Source organism: Rhinolophus hipposideros (genome assembly GCF_964194185.1).
Source record: "Rhinolophus hipposideros genome assembly, chromosome: 4".
In the NCBI taxonomy this organism is placed as follows: domain Eukaryota; kingdom Metazoa; phylum Chordata; class Mammalia; order Chiroptera; family Rhinolophidae; genus Rhinolophus; species Rhinolophus hipposideros.
In genome coordinates, this window is record NC_138050.1 from 107,395,883 (window position 1) to 107,416,406 (window position 20,524).

General features: G+C 52.7%; 1 protein-coding gene across 4 annotated transcripts in view; it reads right to left on the reverse strand.

The window, feature by feature from the left end:
- DLGAP2 (DLG associated protein 2) overlaps positions 1-20,524 on the reverse strand; it is a 434,439-nt gene that overhangs the window by 286,629 nt on the left and 127,286 nt on the right. The window contains exon 1 of one of the 4 annotated variants that reach the window (XM_081045534.1): positions 13,031-13,202. The exons of the other annotated variants lie outside the window; for them this stretch is intronic. The gene's annotated coding sequence lies outside the window, so the exon portion shown is untranslated. Of the gene's footprint in view, positions 1-13,030; positions 13,203-20,524 lie in introns of those variants that run through there. 4 annotated transcript variants of the gene reach the window in all.

Sequence of the window (20,524 nt, forward strand, 5' to 3'; positions counted from 1 at the left end):
GGCCCTTCCCAGGTCAGCCTGGAACTGCCGTTTCCTGCGGGGCCTTCACGCCACCCGACTGGCCCCCGCCACCGGGCCCCCTCCACTGTCCTGAGGCAGTTCCCCCATTCGCTGAGTGGCAGCCACGCGTGTCACTGCCTAGGCTTCTCCGTGACTGGCTTCAGCGACCACTAAGCGGCTTGGACAGGACAGCGCAGGGCTTAGCCCCGCGTCCTGAGCGCCTCCTCTGGGGCGGCCAGGCCGGCAGTGGTCCCGCCTGCCGACTCCATGGGCTTGTGCGGAGCAGACAAGAGGCGTTTTGTAGCCGGGGAGCCTGAGGCCAGAAACACCCAGCCACCTGACCAAGGGCATTCGCTGCGCAACCGGGGAGAAGACTACCCAGCATGTACGTGACTGCAGCTCACCCACGTTTTGATTCTTTTGAATAACCCAAAATTACAAAACACAAAACTCACTTCACTATTGCAAAACTACGAACAGCAATGTACGTTTTACTGCCTGCATCTGTACACAAACACACATACAAATGAAAGCTCAGGGCTCGTCATAGAGTAACTACGGGGAGATGAGATGCGAGCTAAGGCACGAATTACTGCACATTCCCTTTCTCCTGACGGGCTCGGGGGATTGTGTAGCCTGGACATCCTTGGTCTGCGCCACAGACAGGCATCGGGGAAAGACAACAGGTTGAACCGTGAAACAGGAATGAAGGCAAGTGCTTCTGCTCTCGGGCGCAATCTGTCGCCCCGTCTCCACAGGGCGCACCCCGGCCACGCTGACAGCGTTCTGAAGCCAGTGCTATCATGTTATGAGTAAGCCCACATCATCAAGGCCCAGAAAACCCGCCAGGAACCAACCAGGCGCCTTGCTCAGGGGTCTAGGCCACTCACCAGGCAAGGCCCCCACAGGGGCCCTCCCCACATAGTGTTTCCTCACGCCCCTGCCCTGTCAGCAGTCGAGCTGCCGGATAGCCCCGACTCCTTCTCCCTTACCCAGACTGCTTCTCCCCCCGCTCCCCAGACCCCCCTCAAAATCTCAGTGGGACTTCCCCCGAGGACAGTCCATGCTGAAACCGCCTTACACAGGACTTTGTCGCCTGGGGCTCAAAGTCAGGGAGCACAGGCCACATAACTCTGACATCACGCAGCACTTGGCACCTCATGAAAATACATGCTGGTACCTGTGGTAGGAAGGAAGAAGTAAAGGGATGAGAAAATGAAGTGAAAAGGAAGAGAAAGGAAGGCAGGGGGACACGTCGACCTTGAAGGAGCCATTGGATGGTCAGTGGTGGACTGACGTGGGGGCCGACCAACGCGACAGCCGAGGGACGGACGCCACTCCCAGGTGGTGCCCGTGTGTCCACGGCCATGACACGGGAGGGCGGGAGCTTGGCATCCAACACAGCTGCCCAAGCAGGAGGGGACGTGTGCCGTGACCTCGCCGACTGTGTGTGCTGTGGGCGCTGGCTGCACCCTCTGCGTCCCGGGGGCGTCCCAAGGTGAGCACGTGCGCACTACGCGGCCAAGCTCGCTTGCTCTCATGACTTCACAGCATGGTAGCCCTTAAAAACAAAAGGCCTCCCTAGCTGTGCCAGCTCCGAGGTGAGGGGGCCACAGCCGGACCGCGTTGAGTGCGGAGGGACTCACGGGAGACGAACAGAGAGGTCTAAGCTGAGAGGCGGTCAGGATGACTGCTGCTGGTGCAAAGCTGCAGTGCCCCCAACTCCCAGAACGCGTGGCACTAGTGACCCTCTCCCACGTGACCACCACGTATGTACCCTGCTGTGTCACTTTAATGAGACAGTCCCCACACGCCATCTTACACCGCAGGCACTGGATTCATAAATCTGTGCCTCTGCTCCCACATTCCACCGACACCCACAAGTGCCCAGGGGTCTGTACAGCCCACGTCTGAGTAAAACAAGCTGTGCTGACAGGACCTGCGGCCCGTCCCAACAGCAAGGCCACGCTCCGCCTGCCCCGGGGCACACTGCCACAATGGCCTGGCCCTCAGGGCGACAGCGCTGCAGAGGGCACAGCCCTGCTGCTCTGTCACGCCAGCTGGCGGCCCCCGAGCCTTCCCTGCAGCTGGAGGCAGCTGCTCCCAGGCCTGTGCACCCGGCCTGGCCCGGCCAACGTCCCTCAGGCTGCAGGACCCATGTCTCCTGCATGGGAAGCTCGCGAAAATGGAAAAGCAGGTCCTTCACCGCACTGGCAGACCTACCCATCCGTCCACCGCGGAGCATCTGCACTTTAAACGAGTTCCCGAGAACATGAGGCACCCTCACCGCTGTGCGCTCAGATGCTGTCTCCTTCAATGCTGGGAAGTCAGCAGCAGCTCAAACACCCAGGGCAGGGGGCTGCAAGGAGAACGCCGTGCGTGTGCCGTGGACACCACGCAGGAATGAGTCCAGGCAGTGTGAGAGCCCAGAAGCTCTGCAAGGCTCTACTTATGATTAACGTTTCAGAGTGGGTGAAAACTGCATACCACAAACTCACGCCTGTCCTCTAACAGTGTACGGACAGCATACGTGTGTCTGCACATGTGTGTCCCTGCACATGTCTGTGCTTGCATGTGAACCGTGAGAGGTCATGCAGGGTCTCTGGTCCCGCTCCCCACATAAGAACACAGGATATGGTGAAGCCAAAAAGGAACACCCACGGAGCCATAGATGGGGGAGTCACACCACTATATTCTCGCTGGCGGCTAGGATGGAGACACAGGAAGTAGCATCCACACAATCCGCAATCCGCCATCCATGCTTGCTAACCCCACTTGCTAGCCGCAATCCGCAGTCTGCTTCTCTGCCAACCAACCAACCCACTAGTGTAGCCACGGCAGTTATATTAGTGGCTAATAGACAACTGGTAATAGCTGACGGCCATCTACTACCCGAGCCAGCACCTTCCCAAGTGAGGCCGAGAGCCTGGAAACTGCTCTCTGGGACTCTGTCCCCACAGGAGGTGACCACAGAAAAGCTTCGAGGGTGGTGTTTCAAAATGGGGAGTATGAAATCCACAGCATCTTCCTCTTCTATAGATTCTACCATCCCCAAGTAAGTGCTGTTTATGGAAACAGACACAAGAACACAATACATTTAACATTAACACACAATGGCTCAGCCCTGTCCTCCTGTGGAATAAACAGGCCTTAGAAGGAGGGCTCTCCTGCTGGCGGAATTCTTCTCGCTGGGCTAGCCTTATGGGGAGCGCTTTGGAGCAAGCCAGGGGAAAGGGGGTGCTATACATTTGAAGACGCCGAGATTCCCGAGGCACAAAGAGCCTTCCTGCTGGACACGGTTTAATACTACCCACAATGTCACCACGAGCTTTCCCAGTAACCTAAGAGATGACGAAGGTGATAATATCCTCACATTGCAAAATGCAGACAGGCACTCGGTGTCTTTAGCAAGTTACTGATGGCACCCTCAACAATCTTTCCCCTTGGACGTGTTTATGGGAATTTATCCTAAAATGGGAAATAACTTATCAATGACAGGCACATAACTTTGTCAGTCTCTTATCAATCTCATTCTGAAAATTCTATAGTTTATCGTATTTCCTGAAAAACTTGAGTTCCAATTGTGCCTCAAACAGTAGCATTACTGCCATTTTTCTACCTTTCGTTAATACTTGAGAAAAATCACTTATTCATATCACAAGCACATTGAATTTTAAAGTGAGAGAGCACATAGGAGTATCTCTAATTCCAACTGTTCGTTCCATGGAGGAAAAACGAGGCGAGACCACAAGGTGGGAGAGCCATGCCAGGACGGTGGACGGCGCCCATCGGTCTCGGGTCACGCCGTGTCCCCCTCTCCATAGCCCAAGTCGAAGCTCATGGTTTGTACCCAATTTCTCCAAATTCTGTGGCCCAAGTAAATAAATGCACTCTGCTGGTTAAACACCTTGTCGAGCAGGAAGGGAAGACACTGCCGTGTGCACACAGGTGGGGCCGCACGGAGAGAAGCTCGGCCCTCTCTGGTGGCACAGGGGGAGTGAGCAGATGAGCCTGTCCCCGCAACGTGGCACGCTCCAGAGCCAGCACTGACGACAACAAGCAGGGGCCCGGCGCAGAGCAGAGCACAGTGGATTTGCTGTGGGTGGAAGGAGGCTCAGATGCCACCTCCTTTCCATCCTGCATGACAGAGGATGGTCACTGCATTTCTGCGAGCCCGTGTCCCCTTTGCAAAATGGAGGTGGTAATGTCACTGCCTGAGGGTTATGTAGAGGGCGCAGCAGGCAGGTTCTGAGCAGTCTGTATGCTCTGCAGACACTCTCAGTAAACCCACCCTTGTGAGGAGGCTACACTTTGCAGACCAGGCCCCGCGGCTCAGGCGCTGAACCATTTCCAGCAAAACCGTCTCCAGCGGCCACGCCAACCAGGCAGGTGGGCCTCAGACTGAGTTATGCACGGTGCTCCGCAGCTGGACAGGGCCCATCAGCCACCTCTAAGGGCCTCAGGGTCTCCAGCACAGAGGAAAGGCTACATTAGACCTCACACAGGCACCGGTGAGAAGGCGTCAGGCCCCGCAAGAAGTCTCCCCACTGGGAGAGGGCCGAGCGGGCAGCAGCGGGCTGGGCTGTGGGCGGGGCAATGGGCAGGGAGTGGGCGGGGCAGTGGGCTGGGCCGTGGGCGGGGCAGCGAGTGAGCAGTGGGCGGGGCAATGGGCAGGGAGTGGGCGGGGCAATGGGCAGGGAGTGGGCGGGGCAGTGAGTGAGCAGTGGGCGGGGCAGTTAGTCGGCAGTGGGCGGGGCAGTGGGCGGGGCAATGGGTGGAGGGGCAGTGGGCTGGGCTGTGAGCAGAGCAGTGAGTAAGCAGTGGGCGGGGCAGTTGGCCGGCTGTGGGTGGGCAGCGCCTCCATTGCAGCACAGCCAGCATCTCCATGGGACTCTGGGCCCCACACCCCATGTGACAGCGCAGCAGGGAGCCACGCTGAAGTGACTGTCACTGGGCCTCTCTAGTCATTTATGTACATGCACACCCAACCTGGAAAGTCACAAACGCACAGCGGCTGGGGACTTGGGGGGATATAGGTCATAAATTTACGTCAAAAGAAGAAAGACTTCCCGCCTCGAGGTAAAAAGGAACGTGCACCTGAGTGGATGCATGTGGTGACATTCTTGATGGGAAACGGCAAAGCAAATGTCTCTAAATGCATGGGTATCCCCTCCCCCAAGTGCGGCTAAAGGAACAACCGATGAGAGCAGTTGGGAAATAAAGGTGATTAAACCCACATTAGTCTTCAAACAAAATCACTTTCTGTGACTCACGACCCGGCTCCATGCTATTTACTACTAATTTACAAGTAACTGGACAGCTCTCATGCTGCTGAGTTGCTTTTCATTATTTTTAAGAGAAAAATCTTCGATAAACTTGAACAGCACATTTCTTGCATTCTCTCACCTACTCCCTTCACCAATTAAATCCTAAAAGGGTCTGCATTTGCATCCTTCACTCCTGGGACCGCCACGGCCATGCTCTGCAGACGGCCTGGGCGTCAGTCAGGAGCTCTTCCATCGTTTGCCAGGGCCCTCACACCCATGTTTCAGCGAGTCCTTACTGAGGACCTACTGTGTGTCAGCATGCTGCCAGATGTGGACAGAGCAGTGAACAGACAAAAGCCGTCCCACAAGCTGACGTCCTCGTGAGGGCAGCAACAGACAAAATAAATGTTTACGATTAGGTGGATACAGAAGAGGAGAAAGATGTGTGTTGAGCCTTTGGCAGGGAAGCAGGAAAGGAGACGACGGGGGTCGGTCGGGTTGGTGGCCTCAGTGCACAGGGGACCATCAGCAGGAGCGTCCCCGAGGTCAACACAGGAAAATCACTGTGCCTGGAGCTGAGGGGGCCGGTGCTTGGGGGTGCAGACCCTGTGGGCTCGCGGGCTCTCAGGACTGAGGTTTTTACAGTGAGTGACATGTGAAGCCACTGGGGTTTTATTTGAAGGCACGTTGAACTTGTTGAGTCTTGGAAGGACCCGGGGTGTAGCCGGCCTGAGACCTGCTGTCGCTGGCTAGGAAGCTACCATCGAGAGCAGGCAACCAGCAGCCTGGCTGTGGACAGAGCCGGGGCTGCCGGGTGTGTTTGGAGTCAGGCCACGAGCATCTTCACAGAAAATGGGACCCAAGCAGCCCCGCGGGTCACCACACACACACCCTGCCAGCGAGCTGGATTCCTCCTCTCCTGCTACCTCTTTTCTTGCACCGCATCCCAGAAGCCTCTGACATACAGCCGTCCTCTAATGATTTCCCGGCTGCTTTTCTTCCCCACCAAAGGCAGCAGGACCTTGCTGGGCAGAAGAGGCATGAGGCACCCGGGCAGTGCCTGAAACTCACGTGATCCATTTTGCCAAGCAACAGAAATGCTGGCCAATCACCACCTGGTCACGACATGTTTAAATTCTGGCTCCACGTCACACCTGGTGTAAATCCACGAGGACACACCAACCTGCCCTGGGAAAGGCCCCAACACCCTGTCCCCCTTGGTGTCCCCAGCAGTACTTTCTGGTGGCCTTTGCTGTCACTCACCGTCGCATTTGTCTCTCTGCTGTGTGTCACTGTGGCCGAGTCCTCTGCCCACAGACACAGTGGCCGCTCCCACGGATGACTGATTCCTCAAGGGCAGAGCCTGTCCTTCCCACAACCCCAGCTACCACTGGAACCAGCATCCCCAGCAGACAGGCGCTCAGGCCTCAGAGACGTGTATATCCCAGCCCCCGCCCCACAACCCACAGACTCTGCACCCGCTTCCAGCTCTGGGGCCACGTGGTAGACGCCTGTCTCTTTCCAGCATCCCAGGAGCCATTTCCAGCGCACCCGTCAGAGGCCAGCAAGGATGGTGGAGCTGCCGCCACAGGTCCACCCGCCGCCACCACGCACCTCACCGGCTGGAGGCCCTGCCAGCCGTCTCCTCGGCCTGACCTGGGTTCTCATGGCAAGTGCTCCCTTTGTCGCCTAGTGGTCTCCATTTTCTGCGCATGCCTGTTTAAAGCGTAATTCCAGGCGGACTGCTTGCCTCTGAGGGTTCACTGTCACTGTCACACACAAGCAGCAATCCAGTGGGGACCAAGCCCGCACGGTCCCGGAGCCCTCAGGAGTCCAGCAGACACCTGCCGTCTAGGGACCAGCTGTTGGCCTCCTACCACAAGGCACGTCACAATGGACCCTGACACTGCCTTCCAGGACGCCCTGCTTTTGCAGGTGCCAGCTAACAGCTGTGCCCCAGTCAGCAGGGTGGCCAGACCAGGCGAACAGACCCCAGTGGAAAGCAGTCGCTCAAAGCAGGCAGGCGTGACAAGCTTCATCTGTGTAGGCCACACAGCTAGGAGCATGACTCCCCACAGCAAGTCAGTGCAGACGTCTCACTGTGTCCAGTTTGCAGGCTGCAGACACAGGTCACAGAGACCCTGCCTGCGGTCTGCGCCCCGAGCTCTACAAGGGAGGAGCATGGCTCCATCGAGGGGCCACTCAGACACGGTGAACTCCCAGGACCGCTAAGTCCTGAACGAGACAAGGAGACCATTGTGGCCGTTCCAGGCTCAGGTGCGAGGTGATCGGAGCTTCGTCCCAGTCGCGGGGAGCAGCAAGGGTCTCGGAGGACCCTTCACGCCAGGGGACCAAAGGACAACAAGAAATGTGCACAGTCCTACGTAAGGAGGGCAGGCAGCTGCCCCACCACCGCCTGCCACCCGTCCTGCAGACTTTACAGAAACGTCACCTGTCGGCCTATTTGCAGGGCCCGAGGACAGTAGGACGCACCCACCATGTAGGTCCCAGGTCCCAGAGGGACAGGAAGGGTCAAGTGCATTTGCCCACAAGTCTCATTAGCTTACTTGTGGTTTATTTCCACGTTACTATTAGTCATCGCTCTCTGGTTTCCTCATCCACCACAGACAGAATGTGGCCCAATTTTTAAAAAGGCGGGACCTCTCAGCATACTGACAGCCACAGGGCGAGAAGAAAAATGTGAGGAAAACCAGACACTGAGACGGACACACAAAGCCACCACATACAGAGACGTCGGAAGGGGCAGCTGGGCATGCGACCCGCCCGGCCCCGCACAACCCGAGGGCCCTGGCTGCCTGAGCGTCAGCGTGCTTGCTGAGGGGAGAAAGCCTGGGCCTCAGCTGACTGCGTGCCTGCGGGGACACGTGTCAGGCCTCAGGCTGGCAACAGAGGCTGGCAGGTTTGCAGGACGATCCTTCACGGCTGCGCTGGCCGCCTGGGGCGTGAGGGTCAGGAGCGTGACAAGGGGTCTGACCAAAACCCCTCAAAGCAGCAGAGTGACTCGGTGACCAGGGCCTGGCCTCCAGAACTCCCAAGATCTAAACAAAAAGATAGTTTTTTATATGATGAGCTTGAGAGTGTCGGGCCTTAGGAAAACCGGGAGCACAAAATGCCAATACCGACCCTGGTTTATTTCACCAAATTTAAATGAGCTACAGTTATATGTTGCTTTTAAGTTTTATTTAAAATTAACCATCTCAAGGGCCAAGGGCAGGTATGTCCCCTAAGGAGACGTGGAGAGTCATTCTGCACACATCCCAGATTCTGTGAAAATTCAAAACGCTACGTCACTACCACCAAGTAACTGACTGGAGGTCTGGCGCGTCTCATGAAGGCGCCCTGCACACGCCCTCGCGGTCCTGGGTCACAAGGGGCACTCACAGGACTGACATGGTTCTGGAGACAGACGAGGTGGCCGCTCAGTGGGAAGGGACCTTGGCTTGGTGCCCTGGGGACACGCAGCCTGCTGCAGGCTTTCCACGTGCCTCCCCTGGGCCTCGCCCAAGCCCAACTGCTGGGAGTTTGCTAACGACGGTGCTGTTTCCATTTTACAAGCAAGGAAATTGGGGCCGAAATAGAATTTCTGAAAAATCACAGATCACTTCATCCGAACGTTTCCCCCCAGGTCAGGTCCCCTGAAGGCCTAAGAACTGGATATAAGTTAGAGAAACACAAGCGCGTCCCACTCAAAAGGATGGACGCGCAGGAACCTGTGAGGACGTGCCACTAAAGGACGTGGACCCATGAAGCTCGCAGGACACAGGCTCCCTGAAAAGCGACAGGCCCGTGGGCCTCACAGCCCTTCCCACCCACACGCTGCTTCTGACCCGCCTACTTGCTTTCGCATTTTCGTGGCGTTCTCTTATTCCTTCCGAGGCCCCTACTTCACACAAACGGACCGCAGAAGGGGGCCGTGGAGCCCAGCGCGTCCGCTGAGCCACAGCAGGGCCGCGCTCAATCAGCAGGACCTGTCACCGGGCGCCTAACGGGCCGCAGGCTTTGTTCTCATCTCCTTTCCACAGTGAGCACCGGATGCCCCCTGGCACGGTCAAGCGCACCCAGGCCCGTGGTCCCTCTTCAACACAATCCCAGCATTGAGCCCAGCAGCACTGGAGGCAGAAACACCGCCTGGGATGATGGTCCGGTTATAATCCCGCCGCGCAGTGTCTGACGGATGGCCCAGCCACACAGCTTCCTACATCAGTGCTGCTCCGGGCCTCCCATGAGCACACACGCAAAACGCTGAACACAACTCGCAACTCACAAGTGCACATGCAATGGGAATTCAGAAATTAGCAAGTATGGTTTTAATATTCTAAAAGCCAGAAACTATAAACAGCCTAATGTCAATTCTGTTGTAACATGTCCTGGGAACCTATTATGTGACAGGCACCACCGTAGGGATAAAAAATGGTGTAAAATATTTGAAATCCAGGAAAATGGATAATCTGGGGGGGCAGACAGGGAGCACAACAAAATAAAAAGACAATTTCAATAAAACGTGGTGACAAGAACACAGCTGAGACCAGTTGAAGTGGTCTCAACAGAACGCCAGTGGGCCCGCTGAGAAGCAGCCACGCTAGGGTCGCGGGGAGCAGCAGGGCCCGTCCACAGCCCACCGCCAGCCCTGGGGGAGCCTGGGAGTGAGGGTCAGGAGCGTGACAAGGCCACCATCAGGGCCACGAGCTGGCCAGGCCACCCTCAGTCACTGGACGCACTGAGTGGTGGCTGTCGTTTCGAGTTCTGTGCTGAGGTGGGTTTGCACGCAGCTGTGGGTAAGCAGGAGCGACGGGTGTGTTACACGTGACTGGCCTGAAGAAACACCCCACACGTTCCATCGTCCCTCTGCAGCCTGTAAACTACGGCGTCTGAACAGCATTCACCGAGCTGGCTGATCACCCACGGATGGGGAACGTGCCGCAGACTCTCCCAGGCACCCCCAAAACCAGCAGCCACAAACAATGACCAAAGGTGAGGGGGCACGGGCAGCCAGGTGGAGGGGAGACATGACGGCAGGCGTGTCACATGTACCTGCTCACACGGAGACAGGCCTGCTGCTGGCTCTCGTGCCCACCCCACAGCCATGCTCACAGGACACCCGGGATCCCCCTCCGACTGGGGAGAGCTGGCTGTTTGGAGGTGCAGGCCCACTTGGGGTGACTTGGGGTGTGGCTTGGCAGGTCCTGTGAGCACTTACAAGGCCCCTGCATGGGGGACAAAGGGGCGTAGAGGGACCAGCTCGGGGACTGGGTCTGCGCACCCGTGGCCACACTGCGAGCCAGGACAGCCCTCAGAGAGTAACACCTGTGCTCCAGGTCACTGGGAAGGCACACGTTACTTAACAGCATGGGAACCGGTTTAACAGTTGCAGCTGCACAGACGTGTGGCACACGTGTACCTGTGCCCTGGGCGTTGTAAGGATGGGCCCTCCCCATCCAGGACCCACAGCAAACATCACCCTTGTCACCCGTCATGATCTCTAGCTGGTCCTTCCTGTCAAGCACCCTGCATCGTTCATGACTTCCCATTTTTACTGTTGTGTGTCCCTTTCTTGTCCCCTTTACAAGTGGCAGTTGACTTAGGAGTCGACGGGACACTGACACAAGGAATTGGACTCAGGCTTTGTGCCTCACATCACAGCCCCCCAGGGCTCACAGCCCAGAGGACACCGCTGGCCACAGCCTCCTGCACCTACTGTGTCCAGAAGGCGAAGTAGCCACGCTCCCCATACCTCCCAGGCGCCCGCCTCAGGGCCGTGTGCACGGCAGCTACTCCACGCGCAGCACGGAATCATCTCTTACTTAGTATCTGCTCACGGAAATCTGGTCTTCTATTAAACCTTGCCTCTTTTTAATAGCAAGTGTTTCATTTCTTGTAGATAATTTTCTCAGCATGGGTGTAAACATGTTAACTGTCACTATTTCAAGAAGACCTCTCTCCCCTGAATTACAGCAGAGGTCATAGGACCACACACAAGTATTGGATATATGCTTGAAAAGTCCCATTTGTGTAACGCTCTTTTTTTTCAAATGAGATGACAAACAGAAGAGCTCTGGGGTCTGCCAGCCGAGGAACAAGCCCCAGCCTCAGCCTTTGCTAAGTCTACAGCCATGGCTGGCGGTCCAGCCCCCCGCACTTCAGACCCTCCATGTGTAAATGGGACAGCGGCACGAGCTGGGGGGGGGGGTGGAAGGAGAAAATCTACTTCCTAACGTAGCACGGGCACCAGAATGAGCGGTGAGTGCCAGCATGGCATGTTGCACAGGGAGGTGAACCTTTCAGGGGAATTCGTTTACGTGGTTCGTGATCATCCTGTGAGCCCAAATGTAGTGTCACGCCCTCACTTCCCACACCAGGCCCGCTGCTGAGCCTAAGACCACCTGCAGGGCTTCCCATCCCACATCTGCTCTCCATTTCTGAGTCAAAGGATTTCTTCCTGGCTTCTTGTTCTTGAAATCGCGACAAAAATGTGAGGGGAGATTTAAATTGGTCCACACTCTAGAGAACAGAGAGGCGATGAACCGTTCACTGCCTAACTCATAAACCTGCAATTTGGAGCCTCAACATTATTCTGGAAACTACCAAATACTGATGCTTGCATTCATTCTCAAATATTACTTCTGTTTGATCCTTAAGAACGGTCCATTTTTCCCCCCCCCAGTTTTGCCTCTTATAACTTACTTTAGAGAGTTCAATATACTCTCTCAACAGTTTAAGTATCAGAGTGCTTTACAAACAAAAGCATTTTGATTAATAATGGTATCATGCCATAAAATAATTTGCATAGGTGAGAGTTCTGAAAAATTGTAAATATTATTTAAATATTTTGTTGTCAAAAAATGGCCTAAAAATAATAAACATTAAAGCAAACATATGGAAATTACATGAAATTATGTTTTTGTTCAAAAATTGCTCAGCAGGCTTCTGGTTGAAATAATATTCAGTTATCAGGCTTTTGGGTACACACAAGAGTAAGAAGTTATATCCAGCACATCCTTGTTTTGATCGTAATTAAATGAGGAGGTAATAGTAAAAGCAATTCCTTCCTCCCAAAAAAATCTGCAGAGATAAAAAACTAAACTGAGAATTAAAATATAACCATCACAAAGCTAAGAAGTCAGGACTAGCAACCGTCAAAACAGATACATGTTAAAATAAAATTCTTGACAGATTTGAGATAACCACTTTGAAATCAAAGGGGGAAATGAGATCAGAAAAGTTAGAGAAAAGATAATAGATAGGATGGAAAAAGAGAATCCATGATAAAGATAACTGATCTGGCTAAAGGAGAAAATGCAACAAACAACATCATATGAAAACAGAAACAAACAGGAAACAAAGTAACTTCAGAGATAAAGTAGGAGAAAGTGTCTGTCATGAAGACACCACTAAAAGCTGACGGCAAGGCATTCAAGAAGAGAAGAGGCTACAAGCCCTCTTGAGAACTAGGCTCAGAAATCGTACGGTGTGCCACATTGTGCTCTTCCCTTTTTATAAGTGCTTTCTTAAGTCTGTCCACAAATGCTCAACATATACGGAAGGGTACATGAGATGCAATGTAAGTCAAGATCCTCGTGCGTACACGTCGGCTTACTCACTGAAGGATCAAGAAGAAATCACTACGGACATTATCTACTGGTGGGTGTAGAAAGTTTAAGTTAGCCTCAAAAAAAAAAAGTTTAAATTAGCCTCAAGAAATTTTATCTGGACACACTTGCCACGAGCTGTGATCTGAGACTTACTGGGCAGATGAATCCGAACGTGTCTTCTGTTCCTTTGAACATGGTTGGCAGATGCTCACGCGGTGATCACGTCATCTCTTCTAAGCTCCTGTGGTGCTGAGTCCACGGGAACGCTCTGTCAGGACGTCCTGAACTCTTCTCTTCAAACAGTTTTTGTTTTACTACTTTTCTCATTAGCTCTTTTGTTTCCTGCATTTCCTGTTTTAAGAAACACGAGGCACAGGAGACACCAATGAGCTTTTCAAGCTCAGCTGCCCCCAAAGCCTGTATCACGCTTAAACTTGGCACAATTTCCATGCTTTCTTCCGGTGATTTCTCAACTTTAGGCAGCAACACCATGCATCTGTAAAGAAGTTTATAAGAGTCTATTTGAGCCCAAATGACCAAATTCCGGGAAGCATGATCCCCAATGTGCCACATTTTGTGGATACAACCAAATCATATGGCCAACCCAGATCCCAGGAGTTGGGGAGGAGAGTCCCTGAAAGGATCCTTTATAATCTAACACAGCCCTGTGGGGCCAAATCTTCTTCTTCCGTGATCAGTTAGCATGACTTGACACTATTAACCTTTGCAGCCTCCCTTCTCTCTCTTAGGACCATTTTATGGATGACATCTGCCCGAGTTACTCTGCTATAGAGGACACATGGAAGAAACGCAGGCACCCACGCTGACAGCCTGTGAGTCACCAGATCGATGACGGAGTCCACGCTAAATCCAGGGCACCCACCGGACTGCAGACACACAAGCAAGCAGGGAAAGGCCTACAGCAGAGCGGCACAGCTGAGCCCAGATCACACAGCTGAACTCCAGAAGGCTGTCTCAAGAAAGAACTAATCCAATCACTTAAAAAAAACTGGAAAGGTTATATAATATTCTAAATAAATTTATACACAATACCTGATACCAAGAAATATCTTGATTGTGTAATTAAGATTTAGGTACATTTTTTTTTAATTATCAATTGTGTAGTCACAAAGGAAGAAATGAACCTGGTGTGATACATCTTTAGAGAAACGTTCAATTTCAGAAGTTCTACAGGAAAATGTGGTCCAAGGTTTTTACACCCAGCTAAGTTATCCTTCAGACAAACATTAGGCCACAAGTGGTCCTTTTCCAACGTGAGTAATTCAGGAACCACGGCACTTGCGTACCTGCGTTCAAGAGGATGTCAGCTCCGTAATAGAATTTAGCCCCTGTAACAGTAAGTGAAAAAACCCACAGTACGAGAATTATTGCAATCAATATTCAGTGCTAGAAGACAATGGACTAGTACATTAAGATCTCTAAAGGAAAGAAAGTATGTGACCCAGAATTTAAGATCAGCCAAGCCTTCCTTTGACAATGAGAGCAAAGACAAGCATTCTCATCCAGAAAGGAAATGATAAAATAAAAACCCATGGCCCATGTTGAAAAAAACAACTTGATAATAAAATTAACCCACCAAGAGATCAAAATAATGAAGCCAAGATGAAAAAGCCACAATAAAAGGAGTGGTGGTGAGCACTGAGTCCACATAAAACAGGCCAAAGAAAGCTTGGGGCAGGGCTGGGTTAATGGTACAGCTACTGTAGACTCCGACCAAAAGACTTACAGAAGTGTGTGTATACGCACGTGTACACGTACACACACACACACACACACACTTAAATTCTGTGGTCTCGAAGAATGCAGGACAAAATATAAAAACACTATTCTTGTTTTCAATTTTTTTCTTTTTATTCTTAGACAGCCTTTGAAGGAATTACATGTACTGGATGAAGAAACATTTAGTGAAACATAACAATGATGTTAGTTTCACATCCGTTTCTTACTTTCATTAAAATCAGATAGTTATGTTTTATATTTCTATGAAAAAATATCACATAGAATGCAATCTCATTTATAAAGTATTTCTGAAGTTTGCACTGTATGGTTTTAGTTTCAGTGATGGTTATACCTGGGCGGTAGGAGTTCTGGTGAACATCTGCTATCTTCTTTTAGTTTTCCATGTTGGTTCAAGGTCATAACATGCATTACTTTTCATTTTTAAAAAAAGATAAATTAAAAAGGAAAAAATATCAAGTAAAATTATGCAGCTCTTCTAGTATTTAAAGAGTACTTTAAAATTTATTTGTAATTTTCATGAACTAATTTCAGTATTTGGATTCATTTTTCATGTGAACCAATGGGGGCTGACCATTCCATCTGAAAAATAAATCTCCAAAAGCATGAAGCGTCTATGAAAACTTTACTCAGAAACTGAGCTGAATCAGTAGCAAAAATCATGAAATATTTTCACAAATTGTGAGCATACTATTCTGAATCCTGTGGGTTGTTGTTGTTTTTCTTGGGTAACTGCCATACAATGAATGAAAGCCCACCACATGAATGCGACACTTTACGTAACTGTTCCCCATTGCTGGAGAAAACAGCAGTTAATAACTACCAACACAAATTCTTGTCCACATTGAGTATTAGCATCTTTGGACCAATTCCTGGTCTATGAAAGGTTCCAGAAAGAAATGCTGGAAACGATGTAAAACAGTGTAACACTGGGAAGGTGACGAGGGAGCTCTGGGAAGCTCGTGGCAGGAACGTTTAGGTGGACACCTGAGCGGCAGACGTAGCCGGCATGCGCGACGTGCAGCCTCTCACGGTAAACTGTGCTAACGCCTGCCAGGCTGGGGCCTGGGTGTCACGCTGAGCAATGCCGGGGTCTGGCTGCAATGACCTTGTGGGGATTCAACTCTAGAGCTCTTTTAACGGCAGGTTCTTTTCAGAACAGTGTGAACACACCACGCCTTCTGCAGGGCCCGTCTCTGCTTCCAGGTGGACGACAACGGTGTCTATCAGGAGGGAGCTCGTTGCGGACCGGCAGACTCACTCACGAAGGCACATAGCAGACGTGGACACAACCCACTTACGGTGTGACTGTGCCTGCCAGCCCTCAGGCCCTCACAGAACATTCCTGCGGCTCTGGACTGGCACACCGCACAGAAGCTGGCCCTGCAAGACGCCAGCAAGACTGCAAACCCCAGTCAGGGTCCGTTCCCGCAGCCAGAGGAGCTGTGCTCTCTCCCAAACAGCAGAGATGACCCGAAAAGCAACCTGGGGTGTTTGGGGGACTGGCGGGCCTGCATCTCAAAGGCAAAGGGAAAGTGCGCTGCCCTCAGTTCAGAGGTCAGTCACCCTGGGTGCGTCTGCCATCCCACAGATGCTGTCAGCGCTGGAGCAGGACGGGCCATGGGGCCCAAAGAACTCAGTGCCCGAGTTCCGGGAACTCCCCTAAAGGGCTGTCTGTGCTTGGTTTTCTCTGGGTCTGGTTCCAGAGACGTGATTGCCCACCTTAGAGCAACAGAGAACAGGGAGGAGAGGCGGGGTAGAGCCTAGCCGTGCCTTGCTGGACACCACAAAATCCCGCCTTTCCGGAGCTCTCCATGTCCTCTGGCCGCCATGACCAACTCTCCGGGAGACACATCATTGCTGGCTGCTTCCACCAGCGTTTCTATGTGTGCCGTGACCACCCCGAATGATAAAGGGCTTGAACACTTCTGATTAGGCATCGGCAAAGCAGGCTGAACCGACGCCACAAGGGATCACTGGGGTGTTTTATAAAAGTGATTCACGTGATTTTACCTGAAAGAGTCGCTATTTGTAAACAGCTGACGCTGAGATTGGTTTCTTATGTATCAGCCATCCTGGGACTTAAACAGAAATAGGTGTCAGCCATTTCCTTTAGGGGAAAGGGGGGATTACATCAGTAGTAAGCAGCTCATGGCTAGCATTTGTGTTACGAACTCCATTTGAAAGAACTACGCAAACATGTGGTAGAAATCCTAAAATCCACCAATGCAAACTATAAAAGAAAAACTATTAACTAAACTATGATTAGACTTGGTTTTCTCTTGTGCAACATATAGTTTGAAACACCTTTTAAGAGGTAAAAGCATTTAACTACAAAATTACTATAAGATTTATTTGATACTCAACAAAAAAATGTTTCAAACAACTGTAGATGGATCTTAAACTATTTCAAATCAAAACCCTAGTGCCTCACAAAAATAACAGCACCTCATGAATGCACCCCACTCCCACCCACACTCCTCCCACCAAACAGTTGTCTTATGCAGTCGAAGCTGGTTTTCACATTAACCAAAAAAAGTGCATCTAAGGCAATAAAATATTTCCATTTCATGTACTCCTCTTCGTTTGTTCAATGACTTACAGACATGTTTGTGGACTCTGAAACTACGACGTGGAGAAAAACAGCGACAGACGCTGTTCCAGCACCTGACAGGTACGTTACCACACCTGACACAGCTGCACCGTCGTGTGAGCTGCTGCCGACATCCTATTTCCTGAGACACCAAAGCCCAGTGCTCTCCAATGGAGAATGAGCTGGCAGTCCACACACGGAGGAGGACGGCTCTTTCAGCCTGGTGTCACAGGTAACCTGACCTACACTGCGGGGTCCTGTCTGCTGCCGTCTGAGCACAGGGGCTTCGGGACCCTGCCTCCAACACCCCAGCTGACACTGGAGACGGAGCACGTTCTCGCTCAGAGACCGAGTCCGCCCAAGTGTGCAATCGCATCTGAGAGGCCAGGGTACATCCATCCAAACTCTCGCTCGGCGCTGAAGGCAGCACAGGTGTTAGAAGAGGACACGTTAGGACAAGCCCTGAAGGAACGCGGAGTCTTCCGGAAAGCTTCCTGACACGCTGTGGTTGACACCCCCTAAGGGAGGTTCAGCTCCAATCACCTCTGACATCCCACAGTCTCCCAGACTCTGACCCTGCAGCTCAGACATGACTTCCAGCTACAGCTTCACACCAAAACCACCTGGGCAATGCCTGTTGGGTCCCAGTGTGGCCACTGGGTCACCGTGAGAGGCACAGTAAGCACACACTCTGCTGAGTCTGCTCCAAAATTATTTATCAAAAGACGAACATCTCAGGCCAGCCCGGTGGCTCAGGCAGTTAGAACTCCCTGCTCCTGACTCCGAAGGCTGCTGGTTCGATTCCCACATGGGCCAGTGGGCTCTCAACCACAAGGTTGCCAGTTCAACTCCTCGAGTCCTGCAAGGGATGGTGGGCTGTGCCCCCTGCAACTAAGATTGAACACGGCACCTTGAGGTGAGCTGCCTCTCGGATGGCCCAGTTGGTTGGAGCGCATCCTCTCAACCACAAGGTTGGCGGTTTGACTCCCACAAGGGATGGTGGGCTGTGCCCCCTGCAACTAGCAACGGCAACTGGACCTGGAGCTGAGCTGCGCCCTCCACAGCTAAGACTGAAAGGACAACAACTTGACTTGGAAAAAAGTCCTGGAGGTACACACTGTTCCCCAATAAAGTCCTGTTTCCCTTCCCCAAAACAAGAAAAAAAAAAGGCGAACATCTCCAGACGGGGTCCACCATCAGAGCGCGTGGCTAAGTGGTGGCACCAACACACTCACCAGTGTGCTGTCACCTCAGCCACCAGGAAGGCTCTCACACCAAAAGCAAAAAGGCCACGCGGCTCTCTGACTGGTGTCTGTTCCACACTTATGGACTCACTCGTTTGGCTGAGGCTATGTGAAAATATAAATATTCCTGAGAGGCTAACAAACGTAGAGCGACAGTCTCCACGAGAGTTTCAAAAATGTCCATTAAGAAGGTGCTTAATAAAGAAAGACGTTGCCAGGGGCTGGGGGGAGGGCTGGGGCTATGCCAGTACAAACTCCAGCTAACGCGGAGGAAGCACTGGGGACCTGAGACACGGCACAGTGACAGTGCAAACAATTATGTGTCGTATGTTCAAAGCTAAGACAGGAGATCTGCAATGTCCTAGAGACACACACACACACACACACAGAGTTAATTCTGTGAGGTGAGCTGATAACTAACCTACTGCAGTAATCATTGCAGAGGAAACGTGTATCAAATCATGTCCACAGCCTTTACTTACAGCGTTACATACCAGTTATATCTCGCAAGGCTACAAAGTTAAAGTAAAATGAAATAAAATATAAGGAGGATACACATCAGGTGGTAGGAACGGGAGAAGAAAACCTGAGCACCAAACACCTAAGCCACCTGAGATTGCCTGGGACGGTGGCTCTGGGGCTCGGCCTCAGGCTGCGTGCAGGACGCAATCCCGCGGAAGCACCTTAGCGGGTTAGTCCCCACAGGCTGGAGGCCAGTGCCCGGTAGTCACATACACAAATGTCACTGGTGAGAAGGAGTGAGCCACTCATACAAGTAGCAGGTGGACACCTCCCAAGTCATGGAGACGACTGAGAAGCTTCGCACAGAGTTCCACGTGCAGCCTTACACCAAGCCTACAGGGACTCACGTGCAGCGATGGAACGAGGACGTCTGTCTGGGAACGGGGTGGGGAGGCGGCGGGCTGCAGGATGACACAGCAAACACGCTCCTCAAAACTCAAACTGAACTTTTAAACCTATGTTTGATTACATGTAAATTATAATTCAGTTGTGTTTCAAAGTATCAGAAAAATAACCGGCAAAAATTAGTTTCCTACATGACAAGAGCATCTCGGTGCCGCAGGGACCCCCTTCAAAGCCCCTGAGCCACTGCTTAGCGGGACCTCCAGGGGCCTGCAGGTCTGGGCCCTGAGCCATAGCCGCTGGACTCCACTGCTGCCGTGGAACTAACCCTGAAGCTGTAAGCCAAGCGCGCAGGCGTGCGGGCCTCTGTCTCTCGCATCCACGGTTCTGAGTCGGCAGCACAGGAGACCCATGGTCACAGTCCCCGCACTGAGCCTGGGTGTAGAGGAAGACGGTGTCTGGGGCTGTGCCGCATCCGGCTAACGTAAGAACGTCGGCATGGACACAACACTCTGGTGCTTCCTCCCACCAGCCGCAGGTGGAGTCCCACAGCGGAGGCGAGAAACCCTCAGGACAAGTCAGCAGCACAGGCATTACTGAGACGCCCACACTGGACTTGCTGTGGTAACCAGCAAACAGCCGCAGTGGGACATCGGGGCCGCGGGGGCATGGGGACGGGGGGGAGGGGCAGCAGGCAGGGTCCCACCTCCCTGGACGCCCAGAGGACTCCCTGGCCCGGAGGTGTGGCCTGGTGTGACAAGGACGCGTGCGGGCAGTTCTCGTCCAGAAGGAGGGGAAGCAGGGATGGAGACGCCAGCCTGCCACGCTGAACTCGAGGGGGATCCCTCAACGTGGGGACACCAACAGGTTTTAAACTGGAGAGTGACAAGGTGGGGTCTATGCCCGTGGCAATGACTTGGCTGGGGGAGGGGTGTGAACAGACCGCACGGGGGACAGAGGCCAGAGCTGAGTGGGGAGGAGCAGGGGCAGGGGGGCAACAAGTGGGCCATTCGATGGTCCCAAGAAAAACAAGCATCAGGACAACCCGGGGCTGGGGCTGGGTGACGTGGGGGGACGCCATCGGCGCAGGCAGGAAGTGACACTAGAGCGCAGGACTCGGTGGGAGCATAAGGTGGCCTCCTGGAGGGTCCCTGGGAAACGTGCCCAGCTGTCCAGCCCAGGACCCAG